Source organism: Nymphaea colorata, chromosome 8, assembly GCF_008831285.2.
Source record: "Nymphaea colorata isolate Beijing-Zhang1983 chromosome 8, ASM883128v2, whole genome shotgun sequence".
In the NCBI taxonomy this organism is placed as follows: Eukaryota; Viridiplantae; Streptophyta; class Magnoliopsida; order Nymphaeales; family Nymphaeaceae; genus Nymphaea; species Nymphaea colorata.
Genome location: NC_045145.1, coordinates 5,750,503 through 5,764,127, shown reverse-complemented (window position 1 = coordinate 5,764,127; position 13,625 = coordinate 5,750,503).

The following is a 13,625-nucleotide window of genomic DNA, read 5'->3' as shown; positions in this document are numbered from 1 at the left end:
ATTTACGTGAGCCAATTGTACTTCTTCGAATTGACAGATTAAGGAGGTAGCAATTTCTTGATATGACACCAACTTTTCATCTTTGACTTCCATTTCCATTCACTTGGTTTATAATAAGCTGAGAGTCGCCGAAGGCATGCACTCTTTTCACTTGAAAACTCAATAAAGAACGAAGTCCTTGTATGAGGGCTTCATATTCAGCCATGTTATGGGTACATGGAAAATCAAGTTTCAAAGAGTACGGGATCATTTCGCTTTCTGGAGTGATGAGTAAGATGCCTATGCCTGCTCCCATCACATTTCTGGACCCATCAAAATACATCTTCCATGTCGGAACCGTTTCCAATCTTAGTACATGTTATCTGAAACTCATCATTTGTTCTGATTTCTGCGTACTGAGGGAAGTCTGCTAACTGATCCACAATTGCTTGTCCTTTGATTGACTTTTGAGACACATATTCAAGATCAAATTGCATCAACAGAACTTGCCATTTGGCGATACGCCCATTAAGGAATGGTTGTTCCAGATGTACTTGAGAGGATTTAGTTTGGAGAGTATCTTAACCTCACAAGCTAATAAATAATGTCTCAACTTCTGACACATCCAAACCAATGCCAGACAAGTTTTCTCTATTGGAGAGTACTTCTTTTCGTACTGAACAAAAGTCTTGCTAATATAATAGATTGCATGTTCGATGCGACTTCCTTCCTCGTATTGTGCCAAAAAGCCGCCACATGCTGACTCATTCACTGTGATGTAAAGCAGCAATGGTCTACCCAACGTTGGTGGTTTTAGAATTGGTGGATTTAGAAGGTATTTCTTGATCCTTTCAAATGACTGTTGGCATTCAAAACCCCATTCAAACTTGACACATTTCCTCAGCAGCTGGTTGAATGGCTCGCATCTCATGGCCAGATTGGAAATGAATCGTCTAATGGATTGGATTCGTCCTTGCAAGCTTCGCAACTCCCTGATATTGGTAGGTGGTGTCATATCGATTATTGCCTTAGCTTTAGTAAGATCCATTTCAATTCCCTTCTTACTGATCATGAAAACCCAACAGTTTGCCTGACTCAACCCCAAACACACATTTTTGAGGATTCAGGCGAAGCTTGTACTGTAAAAGCCTCTCGAATACTTGGGCAAGAGTTTCAATGTGATCTTCTCTTGTCTTGGATTTGATCAATATGTCATCGATATATGCATCCATGATTTTATGCATCTAATCATGGAAGATGGCGGCCATGGCTCTTTGATAGGTTGCTCTAGCATTCTTCAACCCAAATGGCATTACCGTGTAACAAAAAGTGCCCCAGGGTGTAGTAAAAGCGGTCTTAGGTTGATCTTTGACTGCTAATTTGATCTGATTATATACCGAATATCCATCCATGAAAGAAAACATTGCATGGCCCGCAGTACTGTCTACCAACAGATCAATGTTTGGAAGAGGATAATCATCCTTTGATGTGGCTTTGTTCAAGTCTCGAAAGTCAATGCACAACCTGACTTTACCATTTTTCTTAGGGACCACCACGATGTTCGCCAACCATTCGGGGTAATCAATGGCACGAATGAATTTTGCCTTTAGCAAGTCCTCTGGTCCTTCTTTTACAGGGCCTTCTAGTCGAAGGTCAAGCTTACGCAATTTTTGTTTAATCGGCTTGCAGTTAGGATTTAATGGCAAACGATGTTCGACCAACTGGGGGTCTAAGCCTGGCATATCTTCATAAGTCCAAGCAAAAGCTTCTTGGTTACTTATAAGAAAGTCTACCAATCTTTTTTTCTCATCCACTGACAAACTGGTGCCAATTTGAAGAATTTTAGGATCTTCACTGGTTCCAATATTAATTTCTTCAATTGGATCATTAACCAAGGATGAGGGATGTTCTTGTTTTTGAATCTGAGTGAATTCTGGTAATTCTGACTCGGGTATTGTCATAGAATCCCTTTCACCGACTACTTGTTCGATAAATGCTTTCTGGGAAAACTTCCGTGGAAAAAGAATAAACTGAGACATATTGAGTTCTGACATCCTGTAAAAAGGATAAATGAAAGAGTTGGACGAAATTAAAATTGATAACAAAGGATTACTTGCATTGCATATAAAAATAGTTCTTAGTTCATAGAATGGGTCCCTTCATGAGACCAGACAAAAAGATGTTTAAAAATTACAAAATTCATGGGAGGATTTGAAATAAAAGTGAATACTATTAGCCCCCAAGATCTTCAAATTCCTTCATGATATCTCAGTCCTCTCGTGTTCATCTGAAAAGGGATGCCAATCGGCTGCAAGATGTCATCTTCATTGTTTCTGAGGCCAGTGAATGGACGGTAGCCGCTTTTCAGAAGCAATTGAAAACCCTTAGGGTTTTTCATGAAATGAACATACAATGGGTGTTCTCAGTAACTTGCACGATTGTTTGAAATAGTATAAGCATTCCTGGATGGTTCCCCTATCTCCATGTTCTGTATCCATTCTTCCAAAGGTCTGTCCTTTGTTGTTCTTATGCTCGGTACATCCACCAGATCAATTGGCCTAGGGAGTATTGGTTGCACCAGCCTTTCAGTTGCATCCTCAGCACGTATAGTGATGACTGATGTACCAAAATTCCATTAGGCATTTATGAAGAGTGGATGGGACTCATCGTATTTGGTGGACTCAGGGTCGTCCTAAAAGTAAGTTTTATGATGGTGGCACATCTACCACGTGGAACACAATGTGATGGCTAGTATTTTTGAAGGTCACGTTCATATCGAGAGTACCTTTGCTGTTTATGCTTCGGCCATCATATCCATAGATCTTGATATCATTTGAGCGATATTTGTCTTCACGAAACCCCAATGTTTTAGCTGTGAGATCAGGACAAATATTCAGACCACTTCCTCCATCAATCAAAACATGTGGCACCGTCATCCCATTGACCCGAACAATGATGTAAAGTGCATCTTCATGGAAATATCCCCATTTTGAGAGGCCTTTTTCTGAGAAGGTAATTGACTGATTTTTAAAAGCTTGAACCGAATCTCCCTCATCCATACGCTCTTCCAAGGGGAGAACGTCCAAATAGCATGGATCTTCATCTGAGGAGTCATTTGATGATTTGTCGCCTTGTAAGATAAAAGTCTTCGGAAACATGAGAAGTTTCTTGGGCAAACTTTCTATCCTGCCATTCATCATAGCAATGAAATGTAGAGGTTCCTTACCTTGGTCTACCACCATGACTTTGTGTGAATTGCTTCCAATATAAGGTCGAATGTACTCTTGTGGATGGTATGGAAGTGGAGTGCATGTAGTGATCATGGTCTCTGCCGCCTTTCCGTGGTCAGGGAATGGATTCCTTAGTATCTCAGGGGTGCTATCATCACAAATCTTGAGATCTTTGTTGATGAAGTCTTGAATAATATTTTTGAGGACAATACAATCCTCAGTGTCATGACCAGGAGTACGATGAAACTTGCACAGTTTTTCTTTATTTCCTCCCATCATTTTCGGAGGCTCTGATACTTTTGGCAAGACGATAGTTCCTTTGGCGAGAAGGTATTCCAGGATCTTCTCCCGAGACTGGCTTAGAGGAGTGAATTTTCGGTCGTAGCTCCAACCTGGGTGTTTGTTTTTCCTTTCATTGTCGCCTTTGAGAAACTGCGTGTTCTTCTTGAAACTGACTTCCTTGTCATGCTTGTAGTTATTGCCATGGTCCTTTCTAATGCCAGCATTGGCTATGAAGTGTGCGGGCAACTGTGTCCTTCCTCCTTTCTTTTCATCTTCTTTGTACTTAGGAGCAATAATTCTATCAAAATCTCCTTCCTCAATTCCTTCTTGTATCGAGTTTGCTTGTTCAATCAACTCCGCAAAGGTTTTGATCGGGGAATTGCGGATGAGACTTTTCAAGGGTTGGGCAAGATTTTTCTGATGAGTGACAAGGCTTGTGTCTCAGAAATGGGCTCATTCATCTTATTGCATTGAATTCTCTATTTTTGGATGAATTCTCGAGCCTTTTCTTCCTATTTCTGATGAATACTGCAAATGGTACTGAGGGTTGGAGCCATGGGAGTATTTTGTTCAAATCTTTCAACAAACATGTTAATCAACTTGTCAAACTCCTTCAGCTCGATTGGATTGACATTTTCTTTGTACCATTGTGCGGCAATGCCTTCAAGACTTCTTGAAAAATATCGGAACAAAGTTCTGTTATTTGTCCGAATTTTGTAGCAATCATTGAAAAAGGTTGAAAGATGAACGTGTGGGCAAGTGGTTCTATCATATCTGATGAATTCTCTGGGCAAGCCTTTGACGTATTCGTCCCCTTCAATGCCAAGGTAGTAGTCCTCACATGAATATGAACGCTTCCCTTCCCCCTAAGCTCAAGATTGTTCATTCTTGTCTCCATTTCATAGAATGTGCGCCTAGTCGGACTTTCATCGTCACTTGATTCGACCAATTCTGGCTTGGTCTTTTTCTTCTTGCCCTTGATCTCCTTTACTTTTTCTTTAGAACTCTCACTGTTTGAGCTACTGCTAGGGATATACTTCTTGGTCTTTTTGCCTTTCTTGGTAGACTTTCTCTTCCTTTTGTTCTTCTCTTCCGAACTTTCAGTGGTGATAGGACAAGGTGAGCTGCTTTCTATCATAATTTCTTTTCCCTTTTTGCTTTTCTTTGTTGTTTTTTTCTTTTTGAGAGGAAGTAGTTTCGGTTTTTCTTCCTTACTAATTGCCGAATCCGAACTCAAATAATCTTCATCCTGATCTGTAGGAGAGGACTTGTTCTTCTTCTTCTTTCTTTTCTGCTTGGCAGCCTTTTCATTCTCGGGTTCTGGAGTAACCATCAAGGCCTTTTGCTCTTCTTGCTCTTTCATGAATCGCTCCATGAACAAACGAAACATATGGTAAGCTTCTGGCTCGATTGCTGGTAGGCCAAGTGTTTCTGGCTGAAGTTCAAAAAATGAAGCCTCATTCTGAGGAGCTTGCTTAGCTTGCGATCTAGTTTCAACCATCTTGTTGGCTTTCAAGTATTCACCTTATGACACAAGAAAATAGAGTTATTGGACGGAAATGATGACAAAATGAAGGTTCGTATTGCATTACAAGTTTTAAAAGTTACATCCAAAGATACTAATAAAGATGACAACGATAGAAGGAATACAAAGTTGACAACATAAAACTTTTAGGGAAGGATGGATGGTGGTCGGTTGGCATCCCACCACTCAGCATATTCCTTCTTCACCACTGGGCCTATGAACCAAGTGTATGATATCTGTGTCTTCCATTCTTGTCGAGCTACTGCAAACAATGCCATCCATTGAGAAGAACTAAGGTCGAATTCGAGAATAGCTCCAATTGGTGCATGCACAGAGACCATCTTCTGCCTTTGAGAGAATTGTCGCATACATCTATCAGCACAATAATCAACTATGAAGTAAAGGCCCAAGAGTGTGGTACGCCCATGATGATGGTGAGTGTATCAGGGTAGGCTCTGTCGACGATCACAATAATCCCAATGATCTCTCCTTCATTCAATTGCTCGATCAAACCGCGGTATTGCTTCAAGGTTGTCAATGATCCATCAGTGTTTCTGAATAGACTGGCTTGGGGTCCCGCATGCTTCAGGAACCATAATTGTAAAGCATATGTGCATCCTTCTATAAAGTCGATATCACCAATGGTAAAGCGGGTGAGTCCTCGGTAAAGGAAGGCTAACGCTATCATTACTACTGACAAGTGTCGGGTCCCTCTATGCCCCCATACTCGGAAAAGTTGGGCAATACGGACATTTAAAAGGTCACTTCCATCGGTAAAAAGGGTCACTCCTACTGTGCAGAGCATCATACAATGTTTAATTCTCCCTATGGCTTTTCGAGGTAGGGTAGAAGGTTCAACATAGGTTCCAAATTCTTCATACAAATTTTTCATGTTGATGCTTTGATTTTCACGGTTTTCTACTAAAGGCCAAGTTTTTCGTCCAGTAAAGTGAGCAATGAAGTCATTTGCATTGACCTTGGTTGGGTTTATAAGGAATTGTTTTTCCAATAGATCATTTGGGTCACAAGTTGGGGTAGGGAGGTCTAGTATTTCGGTAAATTCATCTAGTAATATTGTCATTTCTCCCCATGAAAACCAAAAAGAGGAGGTCCTTGGGTTCCAACGCTCGGCGATTGCATGTACCAAATTTCCATCAACTGACTGCATTCCTCCAGCTGCCACTATCTCTAGCCCACATTCTTCAAAGTAAGAAGGAAACATTCGAGAGAAGGTGGGATGCCAAGTCCGATACCATTCGGGAGCCAAAGGTTTAGACTCAAGAGAAATGTAGGTGGACCATTCGGGCTTCCCCAAAGAGGATGTGATCATAAGGGAATGTGACACCATATTGGAAAGAATACATCTTCAATGATGACTCTAAAAGATAAAGATTGAATTAGTGGAAAACATTGACTAGGTTGACAAAGACAATATGAGGTAGATGTGTGGAATGAGGTTGCAAATCATCACATAAGGTTTCACGCACATCAACATCTATCATGAAATAATTTTTTTTTTTTTTTAGAAAATTGGGTATAAGAACCTAATTGAGATAATTTTGTGTCACGATAATTCGATATCAAGTTATGCTTATATACCTTAGCCAAATGACTTAGTACGAGCATAGATTCTTCCTTAGGCAACTAAGGGTAGAGTTTATCAACTTCTTCTTGATCACTCGTCGATATACCATAAATTACCACTCATGGTACTAACGAGGGGGTTTTCCCGCCCAAGGTGTGGTCTAGTTGTAAGGCTTAGTCTTGTGCTACTGCCAAAGACCAAGCCCGGCAACATGATGACCGGGACAAATAGGTATGAGGAATTTTGAAATACGAGAAATCATATAAAATGAGTTGTCTCTAATGCAATGTTGCGTAACTTTGAAGATTAAAATAGAAAAGCAAACATGGTTTTCAAACAACTCCTAAATTGAGAAGAGTGGTATGTGATCATAGATATGTGTGAACATGATTGACCTTTCTCAATTAGTCCTATGTGCAAGAAAACAATCACAATCACCAAACAATGCAATGAAATGCCAATGAGGTCGAGGTCAAAATAGGGGACATGCTTTATCATTGGCAATATATGAGATGTTCAAATTAGTGAAAATGCATCAATTATAATCATAGCCAAACGATGACGGGTCCCATCAAGGCCGCCATCTGTTTGCATCCCAAAATATTGGTTGGTTTTGGACTGCTCCAGAAAAATGAGGTTTTTCTTTTGAAAGAGGAAAGAAAGGGACTCGCCCGTCGGTACGAGGATCGACCGTTCCTGGCGCCTTTACCGGGGGTAATCAACTCAAGGGCTATGTTTATCATTGATGCATTTCGTTTTAACTTAAACATCTTTTTGATCTTGTATGCGGTGTAGAAAATATTGAAAGTTTGAAGTTTCAAACTTTTGAAAAGGTTCTTGAAGAGTTGCTTGAAAATGTGAAATATTTTGAGGAAAAAGTGGAACTAGTAAATATCATTTGAGAAGCTTGTGAAATCATTTTGAAATTACTTTAGTGTTCTCTTAAGACTTTAAGTAGGTTTGAGATTTTGCTCTAATTCGATTACCACCTAGCTAGAGCTCCATCCCTTCTTGCTTAAGTTCTTTTGGAGAGGTGCTTGTGATCATAAGTGAAATAAAGTGGGTGAGAATGCATGGATGCATTTACCCTATATGATTGAAAGAATGTAAAACATTCCTACCACAACATTCATCTAAAGTCATTCCTACCACAACATACATCTAAGATTTTTGTTTTTGTAAATATCATATATATGAAGGAAAAGTTTTTAAAAATGGATTGGGATTGTCAAACATGATTCCAACATTGAGTCATTACTTGGTTTGTAGTCTTCATGAAGTTGGTAAATAGAAAGTTCGTGAGAGGAGAATGTTAAGAAGAATACAAGAGATAAAAGCACTCTTATGAAAAGAAAGAGAGAGATAGAAAAAGACATGCATACATATGTACATATCATAACATATACACATATATGAAAGCTTAAGAGGAAAAGATGTATTGATTTGAAGAAAAAGAGAGATTTTAGAGGAAAAGAAAAATATCATACGTATATATGGGCATGAAAAATTTTATAAGAGAAGATATTTGTCTTGAAAAGAGGAATAAATATTTGAAAGAGAGGAAATGGAGCATATGTACATACGTATTCATGCACATATGAAAATTTATAAAATGAAAAGTGAAAGCATAGAGAGAGAAAGATGGGGGGTCATCATGTTGGCATTGATGTATATAACATGTATATACATCCATACCTTCATAAGATTAGAAATAAAGGAATAACTTAAAATTACCAACTTCAAGTTTAATGTGGGCCGGAGGGGAGCTTGGACTCATGCAAGAGTTTAAGCTAAGTCCCTAAGGCCATGTTAGAAGGTTCCTTTTGAAAATGTTTTGGAAAATAGGATTTATATAAGCATAGAATGTTATTATTTAGTTTGTTGTAAGGGATATATTTCTTCCACCGTTGGGTATGAAAGAAAACAAGCAACATAACGAGACATTCGTTAGGGTTCTTAATGGGATGATTAAGAAGAAAATTAGCGCAAAATGACATGTAAATGCATATTAACATGTACATTTTCGTGAGGGTATATCCCCGGTTGGACAAGTCTCAACCTCAAAAATTAATATAAAATAAAGAGTCCCCAAACCACACTCTCATTCTCACCATACATTCACATATAAGTAGCAAGCCAAGCAACTATGCATGGATAATATATAGACAACATTCAAGAAATGAAAGAGAGAAAGAGATTGATAGAAAGTGCAAGGTTCATTAGAAGGGACGACATGATGTAACTATGAAATGATATGTCACCTCATATTCTCATGTTCCCGGTGCACTTGAGTATAGCCTCTTGACTCTAAAATAGAGATTGAGAGCTATCTCCTTTGACCATAGGGAAATAAGAAATAGAGGAAAAGAACAACAAGAATGTATTCATGAAAATAAAGAACATGATTAAAATGAAAGATCAACTCATTTTTCTATGCTCCTAGTTCACTTGAGTATAGCCTCTTGTCTCTAAAAAGAGATTGAGTGTTACCTCCTTTAGCCATGGGGAGATGAAGATGAGGAGAAAATGTAGAAAGAAAAACAATACTATATTTAATAAAGGAGAGCATGATTCAATCATGAAATGAAAGATCCTCTCATCTTTTCATGCTCACAATGCACTTGAGCATAGCCTCTTGTCTCTAAAAAGAGATTGAGTGTTATCTCCTTTGGCCATGGGAAGATGAAAATGAGAAAAGAAAATAGCAAGAACAAGTCTATATTGAATAAATGAAATAATAATAACAACCAAAATATATTCATGAAGGGAAAGAACAACAACAACAAGAATACTTGAAAATAGCATGATTTAATGATAAAATAAAATATCATCTCATCTTCTCATGCTCCCGGTGCACTTGAGCATAACCTTTTGTCTCTAAAAAGAGGTTGAGTGCTATCTCCTTTGGTCATGGGGAGATGAAGATGAGAAGAGAAAATGAAAACAATCAACAAGACTATGTTCAAGAAAAAGGAATAGCATAATAATAAGAACATGTTAATGAAAAATAACAACAATAAGAATACTTGGAAGAAGCATGATTTAATCATAAAATAAAATATCATCTCACCTTCTCATGCTCCCGGTGCACTTGAACATAGCCTCTTGTCTCTAAAAAGAGGTTGAGTGCTATCTCCTTTGACCATGAGGAGATAAAGATAAGAAAAAAAAAAGAAATGAGAGGGATGATGATTACATACCTCTAATGAGAGATGACTTAAGAAAGATAAACACCTTTACTTGAAAATTCCCTTTGAGTGAAGCTCCAAAAAGACTAAAATTACCCTCTAAAAGGAGGTTTTTTGTCAAAAGAAAGGGCAAATGGGTCTTGCCCACCCAAAAAGACTAAAGTTACCCTTTAAAAAGAGGTGTTTTTGTCAAAAGGAAGGGCAAATGGGTCTTGTCCACCCAAAAAGACTAAAATTACTCTCTAAAAAGAGGTTTTTTGGTCAAAAGGAATAGCAAATTAGTCTTGTCCACCCAAAAAGACTAAAGTTACACTATAAAAGGAGGTTTTTTGGTCAAAAGGAATGGCAAATTAATCTTAAATGATTGATTTGGATCTGAACTTGGGTTTTGGATTTGAAAGTAGTATTTTGGATTTAATTTGGATCCGAAAGTAGTATTTTGGATTTCATTTGGATCTGAAAATTGTATTTTGGATTTAATTTGGATCTAAGAGTAGTATTTTGGATTTAATTTGGATCTGAAAGTTGTATTTTGGATTTAATTTGGATCTAAGAGTTGTATTTTGGATTTGAATCTTGTGCCTAAATTTGAATTTCGCACTTGTATAAAACATCATAGTCCTTTAGAAAAATTTGGGGTGATTACACCCACGGGTTTATTTTGCACCGGGGTTGCTGTTTGGCTGGGTATACTTCTTGTAATTGAACCTATTTTTCAGTTTTCTCGACTGCTGTTTTAAGAGATCTTGAGAGTGGGATTGGCACTTGGCAGCGGTTTGGTCGATGCTGGGTCTCGTCCTATCAGTTCCCTATATAAGTGTTGCAGGTGATCTCTCCGTCTGTGAAGGGGAAACACCAAATATTATGGTCTACCATAAATTTTAGATTGACTGCTGCTGCGGGCCTGTGGTCTGCTTCCACCGACCTGCGGCTTGTCAATTGCTGCTTTGGGACTAAGTAAGTGCCTCTTCCATGACAAATTCATGCCAAGTTATCCTTAGTCGGGCCAGGCCAGACCAGCCATCTCGGGCCGACCATCCATGCTATCCCTGGCCATGGGCCAGGACAGGGTCTTACAACTAGTCAGTGCCATGTAGGACTAGCCGACGGCCTATCATGTTGCCTACATCCATCAAAGCTCGCCATCAGGCCCGAGTAAGCCAAAAGAGCAAGGGGTCTCTCTCCCTCTCCCACCATGGACCAGCCATGAACCAGGTGTGCCACCTCACCCAATCAGGCACACCATGGGAGTGACTCAGCCTGGAAGGGTTTGACCAAGCTGGCCATGCTCAGGGAGGTGCCACGTGGCGAGGACCCCACAAGCTAGACTGGAACTACTCTCTCTTCCATGGTGTCCCAGTTGGTTGCCCAGGATGTAGCACAAGGATTGACACACTTCATCAGGTGGAGCCTCAACCTTCGGCTATAACAACGGCTACAACAACCCTCTAATGTCGCCTGCAGTTGACATCACGAGCGCTTGACGCACCATTCACCAGACATACATACCAAGTAGGCCATCATCTGCAACCTTTCCTTCGGTCTGGTGTCCCCTATCTTTTATGAGGGTCTTTGACCTCGCTTCAACCTAAAACCATCACTATCCATTGTGAAGCCTTCCAACCTGGTTCTTGGGTACTTACCCATCAAATCTTTGCTTGTGTAGCTCTCTGTATGGAGTTCTCCCCTAGCTCTTGCTGCTATCTGCAACCCAAAGCTAGTGGGCTCATTCGGATCTTCTGTTCGTGCTATTCCGTCAGACAACCTCCAAGAGCCTGGGCCATATTGGCCGAGGTCCCCGTGCATCACCATTTCTACTTGACATTCCTCATTGTCGCTCCAACTTCAGAATCACTAGCCACATCATCTCTCACCCATCTACATACTAGCGGGCAAGCTGGTAGGTCCAGCCAATCTTTCTCATCCTTCAGATGTGACCACCTCTTAAGCATCCACTTGTTCACAACCATCAGATGCCTTCCGATGGGTTTCGGATGTGATATCTCATCCAGCGGCTACGATATGCTATTGGTGTCTTCTCAGCTGTCTATGACATTATTTGGCAGACGTGGCTAAGGAGCAGCATTCTTGGCTTCCAGTAGTAGGCCCTCAGATGCCCAGTTCTTCATCTCGGCTGTTCAGTTTCCTATCAAAACTGGACTAGCTCAAGTGAGTAAAAGCCTCATTTCCCCCTTGTAAACATCACCAAGGCTTTACCTTCTATTCCTCTTAATGCTCCAAAACTTGGAAGGTGCTCTAAATCTCAATTAACCAAGAACCCACTAACTTTGGATCCTTCCCAGTGAATCTGGATCACCTTTCTCAATGAATAAATCTCCACAAGACATTCATTTGAAACCATGAAAACTAGATTTACAAAAAGTATTTAACAATGATAGCTAATTATAAAGACAAATTCATCATTTATCCGAACACCTAGACATTGTAAACTTAACAAAACCATGACACAAAGACAAGAGTAGGGGAGTCATGCAGCCAATTGAAGCCCTCACATCATGCACTAGTGCCAAGAGAAATCAAACATTTGTAGCCTCCGGGCTCTGTCGGTTGCCGGTGGAACCCAGCCAGCATTGCACTGACGATTCTGCACGCATCCAAAGGGTGGTGTGCTCATTAGATGTGGTTTGTATATGATGGTGTGGTTGATGTATGCTGAATGAAGACGAGAGATTGATGACATGTATCGAGCACTTTTGTACAATTTAAAGCCTTTGCTATTGTAGTTCTTATGTAGGCTTGAGGGAGGGATAACTGTATCTTGGAGATTAGCCGGGGGTTTCTGTCCGGTGGGTTAACCTCTTCTGTATAATTAGCTAGCACCTCGCCATAGTCGGCAATCCTAGGGAGGAGCCTACCAATAGGGAGGAGTCTATCACCTAGCCACGCGGCCTGCCTTTCAGTGTGGCCTAGCTGGCATAGCAGCCCATGGCGCATGGCCGTACCAGCCTCCTAGAGGAGTGGTGGCACTTTAGATGGATCAGTTCGAGGGCTAACCCACTTGGGACACACCTGGTCCTCTAGGTGTGTGGCTGTCAACCTTGGCTCTTACCCAGCACACTCTGGTGACCCCTTGAACTAGCAAAGGACTCTTTCTCTACCTTCCTCTCTCCTATTGTGGTTTGCTCAAACACCACACCCCTACATTGCACTTAAGGGAGTTTTGTATGGTGAGTTTGTCAATTTAGAGGTGGGACTATTACATTTGGGATATTCATGCTATGTGGTCTTGTTCGAATGCACATAATTCTATTCATTTGTGAGTGGGACTAGGCATGATTAGAAGATCTTTGGGTAATGGGGCTGTCTCTCATTACATAGTGAGTAGAGGTTCGGTGATTTTGTGGCCAGCAGCTCCTTAGCTATTCGGTGAGGCTGCTGGTTGATTCCAGCCGGTTTTTTTTTGTCTTCTTTTATTTTAATTATATGCATTTCCAGCTCCAATCACTTGATTTTTAATATGCCTTAGTATAGATTAGCTAGATCTTGTATATATCAACAGGTGGTTTTTGATCCTCAGTAGGTGCAAGCTTGCTGGTTGCATCCAACAGCTTGTTAAACTTGTGTTCATATTTTACTAATTACTTAGTAAACATGCTAGCATAGCTGCTAGAAAGTAGGTACTGGCTGCATGTATCAATCCCCTTCTCCTTCAATTTTTTGTTGAGTTTCATTGGTTCCAGCTTTATATTAGTATTCTTTTAATCATTTCTAGTTAATGTCCTGTGGATCGTAATTGTGTTAGTTAAAAAAAAAGCTTCATGATTGTTAGTTAAAGTTTTGGCATTTTATAGTTGCCAGCAAGGATTCTCTAAAAT